The following is a 14,740-nucleotide window of genomic DNA, read 5'->3' on the forward strand; positions in this document are numbered from 1 at the left end:
CCACCACCTACAGAAGGATGTCAGCTATCTCTGGCCATGGAGGTTCTCAATAGATTGAAGGAGGCCGGAGACCTTGCTACAATTATAATGTCAGTTCTTTGGAAAATCAGCAACTGTGGTTACCTTACACATACTGATAAAGGAGGGAACTAGGGGCTAGTTTTTGGACTTTTTAGGCACGATTTGGTTGGTCAAAATATATATACAAGAAAAGAATTTTTTCTAAAAAATAGATTTGTTTATTTTAGATATAAAATATCATAATGTGTAGAAAAAAATAATAGTACAGAAGAAAAAGTATTGCCGTTTCCAGCACAAAAAACCATCTAACAGGCTAATCTAGGCAAGCCTATCCATGAACATTGACAGGAATATATACATAAATTATAACAAGGTATCAACAATAAAATTGAACACTTCCAAAAATAATTGGAATAAGGTGCATGAATGTAATTAGTAATCCTGTCACGTTGTGGAAATGCAGGCAGAGAAATGTCTGCGGTGGTTTGGCTTGCTGCGTAGGTGGACTCGACCGGTTTCGCGCTTTAGCAGCGCTTCCTCACGGAGTCAGCAGTGTAGTTTTAACTATAGAACAACATTAAACAATAACACACAAAAAGAAAAGTAAAAACAGTATATCAATTTGGATAATAGCGCTGGTGAAGCAATAAAATAAATAGATATACATATGAATATATATACGGGCAAGTGGAAGTAGGAAAGAGAAAGGGGTAAGGAAGAGAGAGAGGGGGGGGGGGAGGAGGGGGAAAGAGGGAGGGAAGGTAGAAAGTGAGGGGAGAATGAAGAAAAAAGGGGGGGGGGGGGGGGGAGGAAAAAGGAGGACATGGGGGGGGGGAGGGCAGGGAAGGGAGGGGACGGGAAGAAAGAGCATAAAGTCCTGATAGGTGAACGCAACCCCAGAGCATTTCCTCAATGATACAGTGGGAGCGAGGGTAGGTATGTATATATATAGAATATAGAGTAATTTTGGGAAGGAGAGGATAGTAGAATAAAAATAGCTGGTATAGATACTTACAGATAGTATTGGTTGGTAGGGGGATCGATATATAAATTTTCTGTCAATAAAATGAGAAATAGACTGTGTCCGGGCTGCTGGACGTTGTAAAAAATGTAGGGAAATGACCCGCATAAACTAAATAATAACAGTCTAAAAGGTAAGAGATAAAAGATAATGCAATGAATAGAATATCGAGCTGATATTGGATAATAACAAAAGTGATAAAGGGGACATCCTACCTTCAATGAAGGAGGACAGGGCTTGAGGAGAAGGGAGAAGGTAGAGAGCGACCACTACCTTCTAACAATCCTCAAATAAATGCAACATTTCCTGGTAGTAGAAATGAGAAACCAGAGCTGGATGCCGGCTGATAGCCAAGAATTAAGGCAATAATAAGCCTAGTAAGATAAAGAGAAATATGTAACCTATTAGTTACAAAAAGCAGCCTCGAGATAAAAGAAAGGGGGGGTAATAGGAAGGGGCATACCTGGTTCAGTATGTGCGATGGCACTCTCCTCCACGAGTCTCCCGAGAGACTGCAGCAATTCGGTCTTGTGTGCGGGGGTTTAAATAGGGACTCGCTCAGTGCGGAGAGGACGTAGTGCACGGAGGTGCGTGTGACGTCATCCGCAGCAGCCGCGCGTCTCCTCACCATGTGTGCGCGCCGCAGATACAAACAACGCGGCGCCACACATGAGAGGCATCGCTCCAGGATGGAGAGCTCCATCTAGTGGTGCGAATACAGATCTAAAGACAGTGATCTGTGATGCGCGGCCAGCCACTGCATCGAAGTAGGGGAGAAAAATATCTCAAAGGGTATAGTCAACCATGGCAGGACTAAAAGAAATGAATGGGTGATGAAACTAATAGAAACTGACATAGTGTGAGAAGAGCAGGGGAAAAGAACATAGATAGTAGCCCGTATGTATATAATGCTAAGTACTAGTTGCAATATAAATGATTATTAAGGGGTGACGCATGGAATTCATTGATAGTTGGAAATTCCTTGAATAGATAGAATGGTAAGAAGGGGGAAAGAGAAGGGGGGGGGGGGGGAGAAAACAAAAAAGGGGGGGGAAGAAAAGAAGGAGCAAAAAAAGGGGGGGCTCCAGAAGGCAAAAAGGCAGAAATAATTAAGGTTTAGTAAACCACAAAAACAGTCATATCCCAATGATAGCATGCCATCGGGGTTACACAGAGTTCTGCACAGTACTCTCAATATGCACATAATTAAATGCGACACATGAGCCATACATAGATGTACATATATTAGTATATTTATACATATATAAATAGATGGAGCTTACGAAGACATTTGGTATTACATATCATCTCATAAAGATTTATATTGACAAAATAATAATTAAGATATAAACCTCGGGTAGTTTACCTCGAAGTGTCCATAGCTAGTTTATAGAATTGCAAAAACATTTAGTATTACATATAAGGATTTAAATTGACAAAGTAGTAGTTAAGATATATATCTCTGGGAGTTTGCCCCGAAGTGTCCATTGCTAATCTATAAGATTAGGTGGTATTTGTGATGTCAAAGAATAAAAGACCGAGATGCCAATTTTAAGATAGAAAGTTAAATAAGGAAATTTATAGAAAAGGTTTGTACGATTGTGCCTCGTTGAGGCCGGGGGCATGGAGGGCGTTGAGGCGTTCTATCCACAGGGTTTCTCTTTGCAATACCAACTTATCCCAGTTACCTCCTCGATCATTTTTTGGGATCACAGCGAGAGCAATAAAGGAAACTACCTTATTGCTGAAGCTGTGATATAAATCTAGGTGTCGACTCACAGACGTCACCATTTTACCTTTTTCGGAATAATAAACGTGATCACGAATCCTGGCTTTGAATTTTCTGATGGTTTTACCCACATAGAAGGCCTGACACTGACATGTCATCAAATAGATAACTCCCTCTGTGTTGCAATCGGCATGGAAGTTGGGTTTAAATGTTTCCCCATTGGGCAAGATAAAACTGGTGCCTTCAGTGATCCATGAGCAAAATGAGCAGTGTCCACACCGTGTAATGCCATTAATAGATGTTCCCCTATTCCGGTTTGATATATAGTGGCTTGATGTGAGTTCATCACGCAGTGATCTGGATCTCCTAAAGGTTACATCAGGCTTGGGGCCTATGTATTTTTTTAGGATGGGGTCACTGGTGAGTAAGGTCCAATTTTTCATTAAAATGGTACGCAGTTCTTTATGGTGACCAGAGAACTGCGTGATAAATCTCACTGGTTGGGGGGAGGGATTCTCTTTGATTTTGTATAGTAGGCTTGAACGGGTTCTACGAAAGGCCTTATTGAAGGCCTTGCGTAAAAGAGTTCTACTGTAGCCACGATCAAGCAAACGTTTTTTTAAAAGGTTTGCCTGTTCCAAAAAATCAGTGGTTAAAGTGCAGTTCCTGCGTAGGCGCAGGTATTGTGCATAAGGTATGCTTTGAATAAGGTTTGATGGGTGTGCACTATCAGCGTGCAGTAGGGTATTACCCGCTGTTTCTTTTCTGTAGAGAGTTGATGTTAAACGACCCTGTGAGTCTTTCAAGATTTTTAGGTCCAGAAAAGCTACTTTATCCTGTGCACTGGAGTATGTGAATTTGAGATTGTAACTGTTAATGTTTAAAGCCTCAACAAAGTCATGCAATAGAGATATTGATCCTGTCCAGATTATAAATATATCGTCAATATATCTTAGCCAATTGGCCACAAATTTGGTATAGATGGATAGGTTTTCATTGGAAAAAACGAAGCGTTCCCACCCCCCCAGGTACAGGTTCGCGTAAGCCGGGGCACAGCAGGTGCCCATAGCTACGCCCTGTACCTGGAGGTAGTGGGACTCTTTAAAAACAAAAAAATTACGAGTAAGGATAAAACGTAGGAGGTCAATGACAAAGTCATTGAGCTTCCAAGAATGATGATCTTGTTCATTGAGGAAGGTATGTGCTGTCGAGATGCCCTGCTCGTGAGGAATACTGGAGTAGAGAGCCTCCACATCCAGAGTCACGAGCAGGGCATCCCGAGGCACAACCATATCCTCAATTTGTTTCAGAAGGTCTAGGGTGTCTCTTGTATATGACGGTAGTGCTAGTACATGTGGCATGAGGATAGAGTCCACATATCGGCTGGCATTTTCTGTCAGTGATCCGATACCGGACACAATCGGCCTTCCCGGTGGGTTTGTGGGGTTTTTGTGGATTTTAGGGAGCGCGTATATAGTGGGTGTTTTGGGATGGCGTGTATTTAAGTAATCATAAAGGTCTTGATTAATTAGACCGTTATGGTGGGCCGATGCCAGAATAACGAAAAACTCATCTTTGAATTGAGCAATCTTGTTTATATGTATCCAATTGTACCAATCTCTATTTTGGAGTATCTTAAAAACCATTTTTTCGTAGTTCTGTTTAGTCAATAAGACTATATTTCCACCCTTGTCTGAGGCCTTGATCTCAAGGTCAGGGTGGGATTGTAATAACTTAATGGCCAATCGTTGTTTTTTAGAGATATTGTGGTTTAGAGGGTTTATCTCAAGATTCTTCAAGTCATTGATGGTAGATGTAAGAAAAGCCCATATATTGGGATTGCTAGTGAGATCAGGGAAGCGTTGAGATTTAGGTTTAAATTTGTTTATTACCGGGGCAGTGGGAATGATGGCGGGACTGAAATCGGGGGAGTTAGGTTCACTCTCCTCCAAAAGCAACATTAAGTCTCGTAAAGCTCTAAAATCCTCCATGGAAAAGTTTTTTACTTTTTCAGAAATTTCTCTTTCCTCAATGGTGCGGAGACGATCACCATCGAATAGGAATTTAAAAGTTAGGTTTCTTGTGAATAGATATAAGTCTTTTATAGTCTCATATTTGTTGAGACTCATGGACGGACAGAAGCTAAGGCCTAGGCGTAAAACCCCAAGCTGCTCGCTAGAGAAGGTGTAGGGGGTAAGGTTGATAATATCTAGATTAGAGTTTAATGTTACGTTTGGGATGGTATGGTTGGAGGAATCTGAAAATTTGAGACCTGGGAGACAACATGTGGATCCAGAGTACCTTGTCGGGTACATAATTGCAATTGTGCTGCTGTTGGTTGTATATCAAGGGAAATATTTCTCCTGGGAACCCCAGTTTGTATATCCATGTTGGTATTACCAGCAGTTGTTCCTGGAGGAGGAAGGTGAGACACATTTGGGGATTGCAACGTTTGTATAGCTAAGAGTGCGGTGGCACCTGTATAATTAGTTTGTGTTCTATTACCACCACCACTGGAAGAAGTGTTTGTTTGAGGGGGGTGTACAAAGGGAGTGTCCCTGATAGGGGGGCGCTGTTTAGCTTTAGGTGTAAAAGACCCACCACCAAAGTCCCTCTTACGTGAACCGGATGTGGACAATGTCGCTGCCGAATGGTTCCGTCGTGCTGGCGGCTGTAAAGAAAGCATAGAAGAGGAGTCAGACTCAGTATCATCTTCAGTAGTGTAGTAATTACTATCATGGTTTTTAGAGGTTCGGTAATTAGATCTAGAGTTCTTATTTGCAGTGGGAGATTGCCAACGATAGGCAAAACCCTCTGCAAATGCTGTTCTATCCTTAGATAGTTTAATTTGTTTTTTGTGAATAATGTCCTTAGTGATTCTAGTAATGAAGTCTTTTATCTCTAGACAACGCTTATCGTATTGGGCATGGATTTTGATTGTTTCACTATTTGATTGCAAAATAAGTATATCCTGATCTAAAGAGGCTAGCTCTGCTTGATATTGTACAATTAGTAGTTTCATCAATTGTGTACTACAGGAAGAGAGAGTTTGTTCCCACATAAGTTTAAATTCGGCAGTAACATTTTGGAAAGATGGAAATACCTGTACTCGAAGGCCTAAAGGACTAATGTTGTCTTTGACATATTTTCCCAGAAATTCTATATGCCAATGAAGGTTGGATTTCTTTTTTAACAATCTTTTCATTTTGGCCATATATTGGTTGATAGTAATTTCTTGCTCATTGTCAGTGTTACAATTCGTTTGTATCTCAGACATATATCCCGTCCAACCAGTGCCCGCAAAGTCCATGGTCGCAGGAAAAATGACAGAGGGATAAACTAAAATAAAAAATGGGGAAAAAGGAAGAAAGAAGGAGGTAAAAAGAGTGAAAAGGGCGACAAGAGAGAAAAGAGACAGGGTAGAAACTGGAAAAACAAGGAAAACAACAATTTAAATGAAAGGGATTAAATATTAGAAAATAGTACAAACACTAACAGCCCCCTTAGTACAAGAGAGGTGGACTGAAGTTTTGCCCGGGTGCTACCACCCAAATAATTATTTGAAAAGGAAAGAGGTAACAATATCCTCACATGTAGTGTGCATGTGGATATTATAAAGTAAAAAGAGGGTGCCACGTCCTAGTATAAATGATAAAGGAGGGAACTAGGGGCTAGTTTTTGGACTTTTTAGGCACGATTTGGTTGGTCAAAATATATATACAAGAAAAGAATTTTTTCTAAAAAATAGATTTGTTTATTTTAGATATAAAATATCATAATGTGTAGAAAAAAATAATAGTACAGAAGAAAAAGTATTGCCGTTTCCAGCACAAAAAACCATCTAACAGGCTAATCTAGGCAAGCCTATCCATGAACATTGACAGGAATATATACATAAATTATAACAAGGTATCTTTTTTCCTGCGACCATGGACTTTGCGGGCACTGGTTGGACGGGATATATGTCTGAGATACAAACGAATTGTAACACTGACTCTCTCTTCCTGTAGTACACAATTGATGAAACTACTAATTGTACAATATCAAGCAGAGCTAGCCTCTTTAGATCAGGATATACTTATTTTGCAATCAAATAGTGAAACAATCAAAATCCATGCCCAATACGATAAGCGTTGTCTAGAGATAAAAGACTTCATTACTAGAATCACTAAGGACATTATTCACAAAAAACAAATTAAACTATCTAAGGATAGAACAGCATTTGCAGAGGGTTTTGCCTATCGTTGGCAATCTCCCACTGCAAATAAGAACTCTAGATCTAATTACCGAACCTCTAAAAACCATGATAGTAATTACTACACTACTGAAGATGATACTGAGTCTGACTCCTCTTCTATGCTTTCTTTACAGCCGCCAGCACGACGGAACCATTCGGCAGCGACATCGTCCACATCCGGTTCACGTAAGAGGGACTTTGGTGGTGGGTCTTTTACACCTAAAGCTAAACAGCGCCCCCCTATCAGGGACACTCCCTTTGTACACCCCCCTCAAACAAACACTTCTTCCAGTGGTGGTGGTAATAGAACACAAACTAATTATACAGGTGCCACCGCACTCTTAGCTATACAAACGTTGCAATCCCCAAATGTGTCTCACCTTCCTCCTCCAGGAACAACTGCTGGTAATACCAACATGGATATACAAACTGGGGTTCCCAGGAGAAATATTTCCCTTGATATACAACCAACAGCAGCACAATTGCAATTATGTACCCGACAAGGTACTCTGGATCCACATGTTGTCTCCCAGGTCTCAAATTTTCAGATTCCTCCAACCATACCATCCCAAACGTAACATTAAACTCTAATCTAGATATTATCAACCTTACCCCCTACACCTTCTCTAGCGAGCAGCTTGGGGTTTTACGCCTAGGCCTTAGCTTCTGTCCGTCCATGAGTCTCAACAAATATGAGACTATAAAAGACTTATATCTATTCACAAGAAACCTAACTTTTAAATTCCTATTCGATGGTGATCGTCTCCGCACCATTGAGGAAAGAGAAATTTCTGAAAAAGTAAAAAACTTTTCCATGGAGGATTTTAGAGCTTTACGAGACTTAATGTTGCTTTTGGAGGAGAGTGAACCTAACTCCCCCGATTTCAGTCCCGCCATCATTCCCACTGCCCCGGTAATAAACAAATTTAAACCTAAATCTCAACGCTTCCCTGATCTCACTAGCAATCCCAATATATGGGCTTTTCTTACATCTACCATCAATGACTTGAAGAATCTTGAGATAAACCCTCTAAACCACAATATCTCTAAAAAACAACGATTGGCCATTAAGTTATTACAATCCCACCCTGACCTTGAGATCAAGGCCTCAGACAAGGGTGGAAATATAGTCTTATTGACTAAACAGAACTACGAAAAAATGGTTTTTAAGATACTCCAAAATAGAGATTGGTACAATTGGATACATATAAACAAGATTGCTCAATTCAAAGATGAGTTTTTAGTTATTCTGGCATCGGCCCACCATAACGGTCTAATTAATCAAGACCTTTATGATTACTTAAATACACGCCATCCCAAAACACCCACTATATACGCGCTCCCTAAAATCCACAAAAACCCCACAAACCCACCGGGAAGGCCGATTGTGTCCGGTATCGGATCACTGACAGAAAATGCCAGCCGATATGTGGACTCTATCCTCATGCCACATGTACTAGCACTACCGTCATATACAAGAGACACCCTAGACCTTCTGAAACAAATTGAGGATATGGTTGTGCCTCGGGATGCCCTGCTCGTGACTCTGGATGTGGAGGCTCTCTACTCCAGTATTCCTCACGAGCAGGGCATCTCGACAGCACATACCTTCCTCAATGAACAAGATCATCATTCTTGGAAGCTCAATGACTTTGTCATTGACCTCCTACGTTTTATCCTTACTCGAAATTTTTTTGTTTTTAAAGAGTCCCACTACCTCCAGGTACAGGGCGTAGCTATGGGCACCTGCTGTGCCCCGGCTTACGCGAACCTGTACCTGGGGGGGTGGGAACGCTTCGTTTTTTCCAATGAAAACCTATCCATCTATACCAAATTTGTGGCCAATTGGCTAAGATATATTGACGATATATTTATAATCTGGACAGGATCAATATCTCTATTGCATGACTTTGTTGAGGCTTTAAACATTAACAGTTACAATCTCAAATTCACATACTCCAGTGCACAGGATAAAGTAGCTTTTCTGGACCTAAAAATCTTGAAAGACTCACAGGGTCGTTTAACATCAACTCTCTACAGAAAAGAAACAGCGGGTAATACCCTACTGCACGCTGATAGTGCACACCCATCAAACCTTATTCAAAGCATACCTTATGCACAATACCTGCGCCTACGCAGGAACTGCACTTTAACCACTGATTTTTTGGAACAGGCAAACCTTTTAAAAAAACGTTTGCTTGATCGTGGCTACAGTAGAACTCTTTTACGCAAGGCCTTCAATAAGGCCTTTCGTAGAACCCGTTCAAGCCTACTATACAAAATCAAAGAGAATCCCTCCCCCCAACCAGTGAGATTTATCACGCAGTTCTCTGGTCACCATAAAGAACTGCGTACCATTTTAATGAAAAATTGGACCTTACTCACCAGTGACCCCATCCTAAAAAAATACATAGGCCCCAAGCCTGATGTAACCTTTAGGAGATCCAGATCACTGCGTGATGAACTCACATCAAGCCACTATATATCAAACCGGAATAGGGGAACATCTATTAATGGCATTACACGGTGTGGACACTGCTCATTTTGCTCATGGATCACTGAAGGCACCAGTTTTATCTTGCCCAATGGGGAAACATTTAAACCCAACTTCCATGCCGATTGCAACACAGAGGGAGTTATCTATTTGATGACATGTCAGTGTCAGGCCTTCTATGTGGGTAAAACCATCAGAAAATTCAAAGCCAGGATTCGTGATCACGTTTATTATTCCGAAAAAGGTAAAATGGTGACGTCTGTGAGTCGACACCTAGATTTATATCACAGCTTCAGCAATAAGGTAGTTTCCTTTATTGCTCTCGCTGTGATCCCAAAAAATGATCGAGGAGGTAACTGGGATAAGTTGGTATTGCAAAGAGAAACCCTGTGGATAGAACGCCTCAACGCCCTCCATGCCCCCGGCCTCAACGAGGCACAATCGTACAAACCTTTTCTATAAATTTCCTTATTTAACTTTCTATCTTAAAATTGGCATCTCGGTCTTTTATTCTTTGACATCACAAATACCACCTAATCTTATAGATTAGCAATGGACACTTCGGGGCAAACTCCCAGAGATATATATCTTAACTACTACTTTGTCAATTTAAATCCTTATATGTAATACTAAATGTTTTTGCAATTCTATAAACTAGCTATGGACACTTCGAGGTAAACTACCCGAGGTTTATATCTTAATTATTATTTTGTCAATATAAATCTTTATGAGATGATATGTAATACCAAATGTCTTCGTAAGCTCCATCTATTTATATATGTATAAATATACTAATATATGTACATCTATGTATGGCTCATGTGTCGCATTTAATTATGTGCATATTGAGAGTACTGTGCAGAACTCTGTGTAACCCCGATGGCATGCTATCATTGGGATATGACTGTTTTTGTGGTTTACTAAACCTTAATTATTTCTGCCTTTTTGCCTTCTGGACCCCCCCCTTTTTTTTCTCCTTCTTTTCTTCCCCCCCCTTTTTTTTTTTCCCCCCCCCCCCCCCCCTTCTCTTTCCCCCTTCTTACCATTCTATCTATTCAAGGAATTTCCAACTATCAATGAATTCCATGCGTCACCCCTTAATAATCATTTATATTGCAACTAGTACTTAGCATTATATACATACGGGCTACTATCTATGTTCTTTTCCCCTGCTCTTCTCACACTATGTCAGTTTCTATTAGTTTCATCACCCATTCATTTCTTTTAGTCCTGCCATGGTTGACTATACCCTTTGAGATATTTTTCTCCCCTACTTCGATGCAGTGGCTGGCCGCGCATCACAGATCACTGTCTTTAGATCTGTATTCGCACCACTAGATGGAGCTCTCCATCCTGGAGCGATGCCTCTCATGTGTGGCGCCGCGTTGTTTGTATCTGCGGCGCGCACACATGGTGAGGAGACGCGCGGCTGCTGCGGATGACGTCACACGCACCTCCGTGCACTACGTCCTCTCCGCACTGAGCGAGTCCCTATTTAAACCCCCGCACACAAGACCGAATTGCTGCAGTCTCTCGGGAGACTCGTGGAGGAGAGTGCCATCGCACATACTGAACCAGGTATGCCCCTTCCTATTACCCCCCCTTTCTTTTATCTCGAGGCTGCTTTTTGTAACTAATAGGTTACATATTTCTCTTTATCTTACTAGGCTTATTATTGCCTTAATTCTTGGCTATCAGCCGGCATCCAGCTCTGGTTTCTCATTTCTACTACCAGGAAATGTTGCATTTATTTGAGGATTGTTAGAAGGTAGTGGTCGCTCTCTACCTTCTCCCTTCTCCTCAAGCCCTGTCCTCCTTCATTGAAGGTAGGATGTCCCCTTTATCACTTTTGTTATTATCCAATATCAGCTCGATATTCTATTCATTGCATTATCTTTTATCTCTTACCTTTTAGACTGTTATTATTTAGTTTATGCGGGTCATTTCCCTACATTTTTTACAACGTCCAGCAGCCCGGACACAGTCTATTTCTCATTTTATTGACAGAAAATTTATATATCGATCCCCCTACCAACCAATACTATCTGTAAGTATCTATACCAGCTATTTTTATTCTACTATCCTCTCCTTCCCAAAATTACTCTATATTCTATATATATACATACCTACCCTCGCTCCCACTGTATCATTGAGGAAATGCTCTGGGGTTGCGTTCACCTATCAGGACTTTATGCTCTTTCTTCCCGTCCCCTCCCTTCCCTGCCCTCCCCCCCCCCATGTCCTCCTTTTTCCTCCCCCCCCCCCTTTTTTCTTCATTCTCCCCTCACTTTCTACCTTCCCTCCCTCTTTCCCCCCCCCCCCCCCCCCCCCCTCTCTCTCTTCCTTACCCCTTTCTCTTTCCTACTTCCACTTGCCCGTATATATATTCATATGTATATCTATTTATTTTATTGCTTCACCAGCGCTATTATCCAAATTGATATACTGTTTTTACTTTTCTTTTTGTGTGTTATTGTTTAATGTTGTTCTATAGTTAAAACTACACTGCTGACTCCGTGAGGAAGCGCTGCTAAAGCGCGAAACCGGTCGAGTCCACCTACGCAGCAAGCCAAACCACCGCAGACATTTCTCTGCCTGCATTTCCACAACGTGACAGGATTACTAATTACATTCATGCACCTTATTCCAATTATTTTTGGAAGTGTTCAATTTTATTGTTGATACCTTGTTATAATTTATGTATATATTCCTGTCAATGTTCATGGATAGGCTTGCCTAGATTAGCCTGTTAGATGGTTTTTTGTGCTGGAAACGGCAATACTTTTTCTTCTGTACTATTATTTTTTTCTACACATTATGATATTTTATATCTAAAATAAACAAATCTATTTTTTAGAAAAAATTCTTTTCTTGTATATATATTTTGACCAACCAAATCGTGCCTAAAAAGTCCAAAAACTAGCCCCTAGTTCCCTCCTTTATCATTTATACTAGGACGTGGCACCCTCTTTTTACTTTATAATATCCACATGCACACTACATGTGAGGATATTGTTACCTCTTTCCTTTTCAAACCTTACACATACTGTATAGTATGTCAGAGTGTGACTTTGCAGGCCATCCGTGGATGACACATGCACATGTTGATACTTGAATACTACCTGGGTATCAGTATAAAAGGCTGTTTAGTGTATGTACATAGTCTATGTCTGTGTTCTTGTGGATTATGTGGAATCACTTTTGGCAATTTTCCCACCACCAAGAGAAACATGGTGATGGGGGCGACATATATATTATATAATTAGTCCTATTTTTAATGACAAAAAAATGAGGTGTCTGTTACAGAGCATGGCAAATGTATTTACAATTCATAAAAGGTGATTTTTTAAACTTTGCACATTTTAAGACTATGCTAAAAAATAATAGACAACACAATAAATACAACTGAAAAAGTATAAATATTAATGATAAAAAAAACAGTAGTAGTAAAAAGAAAAATAAACATCTGTAGGGTTAGCCAAGGGTTAATAATACATTTAAAAGAAACACATTTGATTTAAAAGCATTTTTTTCTAGTGAGTGAGTGATTATAAACTAATTGTAAAACTTTTTTTATTATAATAAACATGTCATACTTACTTGCTTTGTGCAATGGTTTGCACAGAGCAGCCCTGGTCCTCCTGGGAGCCCCTTCCAGCGCTCCTGGCTCCACCTCTTTGGCAAGTGCCCCCATGGGAAGCTGCTTCCTATGAGGGCACTTGTATGGGCTCGATCTAAGGCCATGCTTCCTGTGTCTATAAAATGAAAAAGGGGAAAAGGGGGAATGGGAGGGTGGCAATAAGGCGCTAATTTAATAGGTATATCATGTGGGAATGCCTATTAATAATCATATACCCTGTTGGGCTCCGTTGCTGTAACCATAATAACATCTATTATTAAGTAGATAAGGACTGGGGGAGGAAAGTAACCTAAGTGAAGGTTACTTAAAAAAGGGGTTACCTTTAGCAACGAATGACAGTTTTGACCATAAATGATACAAAATTATTTTATTCTAGTATCATAAAATCTTAGAAAAAGTGCAGTTTAAAGACTCAGTAATACACAAATTGGATCCTTAAAACATGACATAAACAAATTGACAGACAGGACTCACATGATACAAGACACAAACACAGTGCCAGTCCGGACGTTGGTAGTTCAGCCACAAGTTATATGTGCACCGTTCAATATGGTTCATAAATTTATCAATGACATATTGAAAGAAGGAATTAAGTTATACACAATTTGATAACACCTTCTTTGGTATGGCCAATGGGCACATTCACTAGTGGCTGATTCCTGCGTGTGATAGGAGGGAGGGGGAGGGGTAGGATGACTGTCTGGAGGGAACCTGAATTTGATGGTGGTTTTGAATATGCACAAGTTCAAAATCTAAAGGAAGCCGGTATCATGCTCTGATTAGTATGGTTAGTAATTAGTTCTACAGGTACTTTGATTAGGCTGTAGTTCAGGCAGTACAGAGAATAAATTGTATGTAGACAGTCCTGGTTATGCATAACAATTTGGATCCAAAATTCCAAACAATCATGTGTAGCAAAGGCTTGATTAGCATTAGTCAACAGTTGATGAACATAAAATCATTATAGAGTAAACGATGCTGACAAGTAAGCAAGTTTGATCATTGGTCTTGGAAATACCTGGTTCCAGTATCCAAAACAGCTCAGCAGTAGGGAGAGGATTAATACATTACCACTGTATCAGCGTTACCAGGCATTGTCAACAGTGGCTGGCCGCGGGAGTGTTGTAAATAGTCCCAGGATACTTTGGCCAGTTAGCTGGACATGGAGGGTCAAGCGGAGACCGCAGTTCACGGACCGTCCCTGTTAAGCTAGCAGTTCAGTTGTTTGCCTGTGGGCTAGTAGGTAAGTTGCTTCTGGTAACGAGTGGTCCCCATCCCAGTGCTCCGTCTGCTCAATGGGCGTCACAGTCACAGCATACCCCTTCCAACTTCCTGCTCGTCACACTAGCAGGGAACGTCACGGGGCTGGCGCAGGGTGATGACGTCCACGCGTTTCGCCGTGCAAGTGGCGTAGCTTCATCTCGGACGTTAACCCATCACCAGTTGTCACTGATATTTATACAGCAGCTGACTGGTAATTATCACAGTGGGGGAAGGAATTAAGAGTCAAGAGAATATGTCGGGTCCCATTATAATATATGTGCTGAGGATCCATTGAAGTGAATCTTTTCCTGAATCTGATGTAATTGCTGCTTTAT

General features: G+C 40.7%; 2 long non-coding RNA genes across 2 annotated transcripts; one reads left to right on the top strand and one right to left on the bottom strand.

Annotated features, from left to right (window-relative positions):
• Nucleotides 1-212: 212 nt before the first annotated feature.
• LOC120935420 lies at nucleotides 213-1,403 on the bottom strand. Its single transcript, XR_005748472.1, has 3 exons — nucleotides 1,258-1,403; nucleotides 1,037-1,168; nucleotides 213-585 (listed from the first exon to the last, which is right to left on the bottom strand). It is a non-coding gene; the product is annotated as an uncharacterized LOC120935420 (long non-coding RNA).
• A 9,779-nt stretch (nucleotides 1,404-11,182) lies between these two features.
• On the top strand, nucleotides 11,183-12,517 carry LOC120935421. Its single transcript, XR_005748473.1, has 3 exons — nucleotides 11,183-11,328; nucleotides 11,418-11,549; nucleotides 11,997-12,517. It is a non-coding gene; the product is annotated as an uncharacterized LOC120935421 (long non-coding RNA).
• The last annotated feature ends 2,223 nt before the right edge of the window (nucleotides 12,518-14,740 follow it).

The sequence above is a fragment of the Rana temporaria genome, chromosome 4 (genome assembly GCF_905171775.1).
Source record: "Rana temporaria chromosome 4, aRanTem1.1, whole genome shotgun sequence".
Classification (NCBI taxonomy): domain Eukaryota; kingdom Metazoa; phylum Chordata; class Amphibia; order Anura; family Ranidae; genus Rana; species Rana temporaria.